Here is an 11,292-nt window from a genome sequence, read left to right on the forward strand (position 1 = left end):
AACATCCAAGTTTATTTATTGAGAAAGCTGAGGTGGAGGGAAAATGATTCAAGAGATTAATTGCTCTCTGATAGAAAAGACGATGGTCATTACTGTGGCCTAAGTATTATGGTTGAATTAATACTAATACTTAAAATTTAGATTTTAAAATCTCAATATTAACTTTTACTATTAAAAAGAAATTAGTTGGGGCTGGGGAGATAGCTCAGTTGGTAGAGTGCTTGCCTTGTAAGCACAAGGCACTGGGTTCGATCCCCAGCACCACAAAAAAAAAAAAAAAGAAAAAGAAATTAGTTGACAAAATCAGTATACTATAATGATACAATCATTTCAATGTGTATAGCACCACAATTCACAATAGCCAGACTATGGAACTAGTCCAAGTGTCCTTTAATAGATGCATGGATTAGGAAAATGTGGTATACGTACACAATGGAGCTTTACTCAGCCATAAAGAAGAATAAAAGTAGGACATTTGCTGGTAAATGGATGGGAATGGAGAAAATCATGCTAAGTTAAATAAGCCAGACTCAGTAAAGGATTGAATGTTTTCTCTCATGTGGAAGCTAGGGCAAAATAAGGGGGAAAGGCAAGGGATAGGGATCAGATATCATAAAGATATGGGGAAGATCAGTGGAGTAGAAAAAGATTGAGAGGGAGAAAGGAAGGATAGGAAAGTAGAGGAAATGTGGAATGAATTTTTAAAAATCACATTATATATAGTACAAGAAGAAGGAAGGGGGGAAGGGGGCTAAAATCAAATTCCATGCATGTATGATTTTGCCAAAATGAACCCAACTATATGTACAACTAATGCTCTAATTTAAAAAAATTAAAACTTATTCCACTATTAGTTTTAAATTAGAAATTTTTCAAAATAGTACTGCTTCTGTTTTTCTTGATACCATCTGGAAATTCAATTTTTTTTGTTTTTTTTTTTTTATTACTTTGATTCATTGTACACAAATGGGGTACAACTTTCATTTCTCTGGTTGTACACAAAGTAGAGTCACACTGTTTGTGAAATCATACATGTACGTAGGGTAATGATGTTTGTCTCATTCCATTATCTTTCCTTCCCCTTCCATCCCCTCCCTGCCCCTCGTTTTCCTCTGCACAATCCATCCTTCCTCCATTCTTGCCTTACCCCCTCCCCTCTCATTTTGTATCATCATCCACTTATCAGATAAATCATTCAGCCTTTGGATTTGGGGGGTTGGCTTGTTTCACTTAGCATGATATTCTCCAACTCCATCCATTTACCTGCAAATTCCATAATTTTAATTTTCTTTATGACTGAATAATATTCCATGGTGTGTATATATATATATATATATATATATATATGTATATATATATATATACATATATATATATATATATATATTTATGTATACCACAGTTTCTTTATCCATTCATCAAGTGAAGGACATCTAGGTTGGTTCCACAATCTGGCTATTGTGAACTGAGCAGCTATGAACATTGATGTGGCTGGTATCTCTGTAATATGCTGATTTTTTAAGTCCTTTGGGTATAGGCCAAAGAGTGAGATAGCTGGGTCAAATGGTGGTTCCATTCCAAGCTTTCTGAGGAATCTCCATACTGCTTTCCAGAGTGGCTGCACCAATTTGCAATCCCACCAGCAATGTAAGAGTGTACCTTTTTCCCCATATCCTTGCCAACACCTATTGTTGCTTGAATTCTTGATAATCGCCATTCTAATTGGGGTGAGATAAAATCTTAGGGTAGTTTTGATTTGCATTTCTCTTATTACTAGAGATGTTGAACATTTTTTCATATATCTGTTGATTGCTTGAAAATCTTCTGTGAAGTGTCTACTCATTTTCTTAGCCTATTTATTGATTGGGTTTTTTTTGTATTTTGATGTAAAGTTTTTTGAGTTCTTTATAGATTCTGGAGATTAGTGCTCTATCTGAAGTGTGTGTGGCAAAGATTTTCTCCCACTCTGTAGGCTCTGTCTTCACACTGTTGATTGTTTCCTTTGCTGAGAAAAAGTTTTGTAGTTTGAGTTTATCCCATTTATCGATTCCTGCTTTTATTTCTTGTGCTTTGGGAGTCTTGTTAAGAAAGTCTGGTCCTAAACTGACATGCTGAAGATTTGAGCCTACTTTTTCTTCTATTTGGTGTGAGGTCTCTGTCTAAATCCTAGGTCCTTGATCTATTTTGTAACTCTAAGATTTTAGAAAGTGTTTTCAGACAGGCATACTTTGGCATCAAACAAAGCTAACCATCATCTCAAATTATTTCCCTGTTAACTATTTTTACAGCATGTGCAATAAGTTAAATATATGGGGTTTTTATCTTATTAATGATAATGAATAGCGAACAATTTGTTTTTACTTCATTTTTACTTACACATTTGTTTTGAGATTGAAATTATACTCTTAGAAGTCCAGTAGATAAAATATTATCTTTTCCAACTAATAAATCAAGTAGAATAAAAATGTATGCTTATTTTTTACTTAATATTGATAATTAGAAGAAAGTGGCTTTTAACTAAACTAATAACATTATAATGGTATTTACCAAAGATTTACCCAAGTCACCTGAACTTTAAAAGCTTTTGGGTTCCTTTCTACATTCCTGGGAGTTGTAGGAATATTTAACTTATGTAAACTACATAAGCATTCATTTCTCTCTAAGCCAACTTGAATAAAACTCCTTCAAGGAATTTTATAAATTAATTTGGTGATACCATCCAGAGGTAGAAAAGCATCAAACATGTATAACATAACACACATAAACCTATAGACAGATGGGACCAGAGCCTTACAACTTCCATCTGTCATGAATCAGGCAACACCATAATACAAAACACTCATTTATCACTACTTCAAAATTTTATCTGAGTTGTGCTTCAGACAAAAATAGAATAAGTTGAGGTTCCTATTTACTAACTACCCAGGCTTTTTACCTGGGTAAAAAAGATTCTCCCATTTGCTTCAATATGTAATCTTATGGAAGCTGTGGACACACTTTAGGAGTCCTTCAGTTAAGCACATTCTTCAGACAAAGAAGCCCAGGTCACTTACAGGTTTTGCTTGCCCAGGACTCTAACCCAGCTTCTTAGAAACAGTGAAACCTAGGACTCTAACCTAGTACTCAATTAATAATGCATATTCCATAAATACTGATTAAATTCACCCAACTGATATGGCACTGACATTCCCCAGTGTATACACAAAGATGCTCTAGAATATCCTAATGCATATCCTACAAATGCTTACAATATTTTTGTTTTGGGTTTTCTTTCCCATTACCCTTTCATTTATCTTACTTCACAGAGCTGTTCTGAGTATTATATGTAGCAATTAATGTAAAAGAGTGAGAACAGAAGCTAAAATATTTCATAATTGCTCTTACTGCAACATTAAGCACTAAATTATTAAAATATCCAAGAGAACATGCAAGACACAATAGACATTACTAGTGTCTCTGTAATAACTAGTATTTTTCCCTGAATTAGTCAGAGAAACAGAACTGCAAAAGATAGACAGATGATAGATAAATTGATAAATACATAGATAGATAACCACATAATATAGATATAGGTGAAATAAATATACATACAACTTTGAGACTTATTATAGGAAATGGCTAACAGGACCATGAAAGCCAAGAAGACCCACAATCTGCCATCTGCTAGTTGAGAACTGGGAAAGCCAATGTTGTGATTTGCTCCAAGTTCAAAGGCCCAAGAACTTGAAGCACTGTTGTCTGAGGGCAGGAAGAACTGGATGTCCCAGCCACAGAAGAGAGAAAGAATACATCCTTCCTCCACCTTTTTGTTCTGTTCATGCCTTCAAAGACTGAATGAAGTCCACCCACATTGGTGCATTATTATTCAGTCTACTAACTCAATTGCTAAAATCTTCCAGAAACACCTCACAAACACACCCAGATAGGATGTTTCACCAGCTGTCTGGTCATCCCTTAGCCTGGTCAAGTTAACACATAAAATTAACCATCACACTGTCCTTGTTTACTGTTACAAGAAGAACATATCTCTCAGTTGCTTGCAGTTGACTATAGTTTTAGTTAGTGGTATGTGTCAATTCCAGCTTGTGGTAGCAAAGGTCATATGCATGATTTTGTATTCTGTATGACAAGACTTACATAGAGGGATTCAGAGTAGCTTAAATCTCTGAGTTACCACATGGAGGAAAACTGTTCACCAGTCCTTTGCAGAAGTAAAACAAAACCCCGTGTTGCTCGATATTGAGAATTGTAGGCTTGCTTGTTATTACAGCACAGTTTGGCCTATCCTAACGAATACACGTGGTCAGAGATAATTCATTTTCTTGGATAGCCACAGGCAGTACTTCTTCGAAGTTATGGGGGCAGGAATTCATAAATTTTGTTTTTACTTTGTTTTATGTTTCAAGTCTTAGAAGAGGGACTACGTGCATTTTATTATGTGTGAATTGCCATGACTGTGGGACCTGAAGGAAATAATAGGATGCAAATTTCATGACACATGTGATAGGAGATTGACAGAGATTATCTCCAAGGCTCTTTTCAGCTCTGAAATCAGTAAGAGTCTTCAAATTCCTTTTTCAAGGATATTTGTCACACACAAAAAGTATTTGCAGATAGTGTTATGGTTCAGATGTGGTGCCCCCAAAAACTCACATGTGAGACAATGTAAGGTTTGGGGAGAAATGATTAGGTTATATCCTTAATTTAATCAGTGGATTATTCCTGATAAGATTAACTGATAAAGTAACTGGAGGCAGGTGGGTGTGACTGGAAGAAGTGGTTCATTGGGGGCATGACTTTGGGGTATATAGTTGTATCTGGAGAGTGGCATCTCTCTCTCTCTCTCTCTCTCTCTTTGCTTTCTGATCACCATGTGAACTGCTTCCCTCTGCCACACTTTTCCACCATGTTGTTCTGCCTCACCTTGAGCCCTGAGGAATGGAACTGGCTGTCTATGGATTGAAAGCTGTAAAACCATAAACCCTCACATAAATTTTTCTTCCTCTACAATTGTCATGGTTACATCTTTCAGTCACAGCAGTAAAATGGCTGACTAATACAGACAATAATCAATTTGAAGGTAACTACTGACAACTCATTTTTATTAAATCATCTCTGTAGGGTAGATATATCAGTACTCCATGAACAGTATCTTATTATATCTATTAATCGGAAACCTCTCCTATTCTTATAAAAAGCCAGTGAAGAGGTCATCATCTATACAATGTCAGAAGACTTATTTATCCCCTTGACATAAAATGTATGATAGTATTTGGCTTTTTTAGTTAAAAAAACTAAAGTCAGAATAATTTATAAAATAATGTGCTTTGAAACCAGTGACTTCCCTAATCTGCAAATTGTGTCTCTAATGAAAATATTGAGGGACAAAAATTATTGCCCCGAACTGAGCTCTATAGCATTCCAACTTTCCCTCACATGTGTGGCCAGTGAGATATTTCTTCTCAATGAGATATTAACTCTAAAGACATTTCTCAAAAGACACTTACAATTTTAATATTCATATAATACTAGGGTTTTAGCAGCATTTGAAAAATTTCCTTAAACATGTTTGTCACTAGCCGGACACCATAGCACATGCCTGTAATCCCAGGGACTCTGAAGGCTGAGACAGGAGGATTGTAATTTTGGGACTAGCCTCAGAAATTTAGCAAGGCCCTAAGCAACTTAGTAAGACCCTGTCTTAAAATAAAAATAAAAAATAAAAAGGATGTAGCTCAGTAATAAAGCACCTCCGAGTTCAATCCCCAGTGCAAAAAGAAAAGATTTTTGTCACTATTAAAAAATGTTGCACATATTTTCTAAATTGAATGAGACCCAAATGATTAAATCAATAGCCACCTAATTAAGACAATTACTAAAAATTAACTCAATTACTCACTCCCTCACCTATTTCAGGACTTTGCACAAATGTCACCATTCTCAGTGAGTTCCCCCCACCAAGACGACAATGTAAAAATCAAATGCCCCAATACGCACAATTTCCTTCCTGATTTATTTTTCACCATGACATTTACCACACTCGAAGGAACTTGCTACAAATTTTATTTCTTTGTTATCTGTGTCATTCCCCTAGAATATGAATTTTAACTGCAGAACCCAGAATCCCTATCACATAGTAGGTTCTCAATAAATATTTGTTGAAAACCAATCCCAAAAAATCAAAGGCCAAATGCTCTCTCTGATATGCGATGCTAACACACTGTAAGGGATGTGGGTGGGGAGAATAGAAGTTCATTGGATTAGATAAAGGGTAATAAAGGGGAAGGAGAGAGGGGGAAAGGAAAGAGTAGAGTGAATCAGACATAACTTTCCTATGGTCATATATGAATACACAACCAGTGTAAGTCCACATCATGTTCAACCACAAGAATGGGATCTTAACTAGAATAAGTTATGCTCAATACATGTATAATATATCAAAAGACACTCTATTGTCACATATATCTAAAAAGAACAAATAAAAAAATGAAAAGTAATTAAATAAGTAAATATTTGTTGAATAAAGGAATAAGCAAAGAAAGCAAAAGACCATTAAACAGAGACCAGACAAATTGATTCTCTGCTGGCTTAATGAGGTAAGCCCAGAAAATGAAGTGCACACTTCTCAGCATGCTCTGACTGTGCCATGCAAATGATACAGGAAACAACAGACTCCAGGAACCCTAAGCTGATACTATAAGAACTGCTTCCACTTTGTCTATAAATGGATTATTCTTGGAATGAGGAAAGAATGATGGCAGGTTAGCCAAACTCTTTGACCTTGTATATATTAAACAGCAAATCACACGGGGCGATCCAAGATGGCGGCCTAGAGGGAGACTGCACCCCCAGTCGCTCCAGAACCCTGGAGTTAAGAAGGGGAGGCATTGAGAGACTCGGACTGAAATAGAGCCACGGGTGAGTCTGCCCACTGGGTAAAACTCGGCCCGGGTGGCAGGCCCAGATAGAGGTGGCTTATCGGAGCCGGGCAGGGCAGCTAGAGTCATTCACAGGCAGCCCTGCGCACTCCGGCGGTGGGCCCCGCCCACACACCCAGCTTCTCCAGGTTCTCGGAACGGAACTGGCCCGCTAGTGAGAGCCTTTCTGACCAGAACAAGCTCCGAGTCCCGGAGCCACTGCAGCGCAACGTACTCCGGCAACGAACCAGCAGAGAGCCGCGATCAGCAAGCAGCCTCTGGGATTAGGGCAGGATAGCCAGAGACCTCTTCAGGCGGCTCTGCCCACTCCGGCTGCAGGCTCTCTTCACGGGGCGATCCAAGATGGCGGCCTAGAGGGAGACTGCACCCCTAGTTGCTCCAGAACCCAGGAGTTAAGAAGGGGAGGCATTGAGAGACTCGGACTGAAATAGAGCCACAGGTGAGTCTGCCCACTGGGTAAAGCTCGGCCCGGGTGGCAGGCCCAGATAGAGGTGGCTTATTGGAGCCGGGCAGGGCAGCTAGAGTCTTCCCAAGGTAGCCTTCCACACTCCGGCAGTGGGCTCCTCCCACACGGTCAGCTGCACGGCGCAGGCCCACAGTGAGAGCATTTCCGCACAGAGCCAGTTCCAAACCGTGGAACCAGTAGGGGGCTAGGGGCAGTTTTCTTCGGATGAGCTGCTTTATCAGATTCCTCCAAGACATCAGGCTACTGAAGGCTGGGAGGTGATACACTGGAAATCTACCGGGACACTATAAGCCAGTAGCGGAAAACTGCAATATCTCAGGGTTCCACTGACAACTGACCAATATGAGAAAACAAGGGAAGAAAATGTCCCAAACAAACCTAGATACTACATCAATAAAACCCAATGACAGCACAGCAGAAGAAATGTCAGAAAGGGAGTTCAGAATGTACGTAATTAAAACTGATCAGGGAAGCTAATGAGGAGATGAAAGAGCAAATGCAGGCATTGAAGGAGGAGATGAAAGAGCAAATGCAGGCATTAAATGATCGCACCAATCAACAGTTAAAAGACCAAATACGGGAAGCAAGAGATCATTTCAATAAAGAGTTAGAGATACTGAAAAAAAAACAAACTGAAATACTTGAAATGAAGGAAACAATAAACCAAGTTAAAAACTCCATAGAAAGCATAACCAATAGGATAGAACACCTGGAAGACAGAACCTCAGACATTGAAGACAAATTATTTAATCTTGAAAGCAAAGTTGGCCAAACAGAAAAGATGGTAAGAAATCATGAACAGAATCTACAAGAATTATGGGATATCATGAAAAGGCCAAATTTAAGAATTATTGGGATTGAGGAAGGCTTGGAGAAACAAACCAAAGGAATGAACAATCTATTCAATGAAATAATAACAGAAAATTTCCCAAATCTGAAGAATGAAATGGAAAACCAAGTACAAGAGGCTTATAGAACTCCAAATATACAAAATTACAACAGACCCACACCAAGGCACATTATTATGAAAATACCTAACATACAAAATAAAGACAGAATTTTAAAGGCCGCGAGAGAAAAGAATCAAATTACATTCAGAGGGAAACCAATAAGAATATCAGCAGATTTTTCAATCCAGACCCTAAAAGCTAGAAGGGCCTGGAAGAACATATACCAAGCCCTGAAAGAAAACGGATGCCAACCAAGAATCTTATACCCAGCAAAACTTACCTTCAAATTTGACGATGAAATAAGATCCTTCCATGATAAACAAAAGCTAAAGGAATTTACAAAAAGAAAGCCAGCATTACAGAACATTCTCAGCAAAATATTCCATGAGGAAGAGATGAAAAACAACAATGCAAATCAGCAACAGGAGGCGCTAGCCTAAAGGAATAGCCAAATAAAGGAGAAACCAAATCATGTCAAAAACAAATATGAGTCAATTGACTGGGAATACAAATCATATCACAATAATAACCCTGAATGTTAATGGCCTGAATTCATCAATCAAAAGACACAGACTGGCAGATTGGATTAAAAAGAAAAATCCAACAATATGCTGCCTGCAAGAGACTCACCTCATAGAAAGAGACACCCATAGACTAAAGGTGAAAGGATGGGGAAAAACATACCATGCACACGGACACAGCAAAAAAGCTGGAGTATCCATCCTCATCTCAGATAATGTGGACTTCAAACCAAAACTAATCAGAAGGGATAAAGAAGGACATTACATGCTGCTTAAGGGAAGCATAAATCAGCAAGACATAACAATCATAAATATCTATGCCCCGAACATTGGCTCATCCACGTACATCAAACAAATCCTTCTCAATTACAGAATTCAAATAGACCACAACACAATAATACTAGGCGATTTTAACACACCTCTCTCACCACTGGATAGATCGTCCAAACAAAAATTGAATAAAGAAACTATAGATCTCAACACAATCAGCAATTTAGACTTAACGGACATATATAGAATATACCATCCAACAAAGAACGAATACACTTTCTTCTCAGCAGCACATGGATCCTTCTCCAAAATAGACCATATTTTATGCCACAAAGTTACTGTTAGCAAATACAAGAAGATAGAGATACTACCTTGTACTCTATCAGATCATAATGGATTGAAATTAGAAATAAATGACAGAATAAAAAACAGAAACTTCTCCAATACCTGGAGACTAAATAATACACTATTATATGATGAATGGATAACAGAAGACATCAGGAGGGAAATAAAAAAATTCTTAGAAGTAAACGAGAACAAAGACACATCATATCAAAATCTCTGGGACACTATGAAAGCAGTACTTAGAGGAAGATTTATTTCATGGGGTGCATTCAAAAAAAGAAGTAGAAATCAACAAATAAACGACTTAACACTACAGCTCAAAGCACTAGAAAAAGAAGAGCAGACCAATACCAAAAGTAGTAGAAGACAGGAAATAGTTAAAATCAGAGCCGAAATCAACGAAATTGAAACAAAGAAACAATTGGAAAAATTAACAAAATAAATAGTTGGTTCTTTGAAAAAATAAATAAAATTGATAAACCCTTAGCCACACTAACAAAGAGAAAGAGGGAGAAAACTCAAATTACTAAAATTCGGAATGAACAAGGAAATATCACAACAGACACGAGTGAAATACAAAACATAATTAGAAGCTATTTCGAAAATCTATACTCCAACAAAACAGAAAACCTCGAAGACATCAACAAATTTCTAGAGACATATGAACTACCTAAACTGAACGAGGAGGACATACACAACTTAAATAAACCAATTTCAAGCAATGAAATAGAAGAGGTCATCAAAAGCCTACCAACAAAGAAAAGTCCAGGACCAGATGGGTTCTCAGCCGAGTTCTACAAAACCTTTAAAGAAGAGCTCATTCCAATACTTCTCAAACTATTCCATGAAATAGAAGAGGAGGGAACCCTACCAAACTCGTTCTATGAAGCCAATATCACCCTGATACCTAAACCAGACAGTGACACATCGAGGAAAGAAAATTTCAGACAAATATCCTTAATGAATATCGATGCAAAAATTCTCAACAAAATTTTAGCAAATCGCATACAAATATATATTAAAAAGATAGTGCACCACGATCAAGTGGGTTTTATCCCAGGGATGCAAGGTTGGTTCAACATTCGGAAATCAATAAATGTCATTCACCATATCAACAGACTTAAAATTAAGAATCACATGATTATTTCAATAGATGCAGAAAAAGCATTTGATAAAATACAGCATCCCTTCATGCTCAAAACACTAGAAAAAATTGGGGTAGTGGGAACATTCCTAAACATTATAAAGGCCATCTACGCTAAGCCCATGGCTAATATCATTCTAAATGGTGAAAAACTGAAAGCGTTCCCCCTAAAAACTGGAACAAGGCAGGGATGCCCTCTTTCACCCCTTCTATTCAACATCGTCCTTGAGACTCTAGCCAGAGCAATCAGACAAACCAAAGAAATTAAAGGGATACGAATAGGAAAAGAAGAACTCAAACTATCCCTGTTCGCTGATGACATGATTATATATTTAGAGGATCCTGGAAATTCCACCAGAAAACTTTTAGAACTCATAAGTGAATTCAGTAAAGTAGCAGGTTACAAGATCAATGCTCATAAATCCAATGCATTTTTATACATAAGTGATGAATCTTCAGAAAGAGAAATTAGGAAAACTACCCCATTCACAATAGCATCGAAAAAAATAAAATACTTGGGAATCAATCTCACAAAAGAGGTGAAAGACCTCTACAATGAGAACTACAGAACACTAAAGAAAGAAATTCAAGAAAACCTTAGAAGATGGAAAGATCTCCCATGTTCCTGGATAGGCAGAATTAATATCGTCAAAATGGC

Source organism: Sciurus carolinensis, chromosome 1, assembly GCF_902686445.1.
Source record: "Sciurus carolinensis chromosome 1, mSciCar1.2, whole genome shotgun sequence".
In the NCBI taxonomy this organism is placed as follows: Eukaryota; Metazoa; Chordata; class Mammalia; order Rodentia; family Sciuridae; genus Sciurus; species Sciurus carolinensis.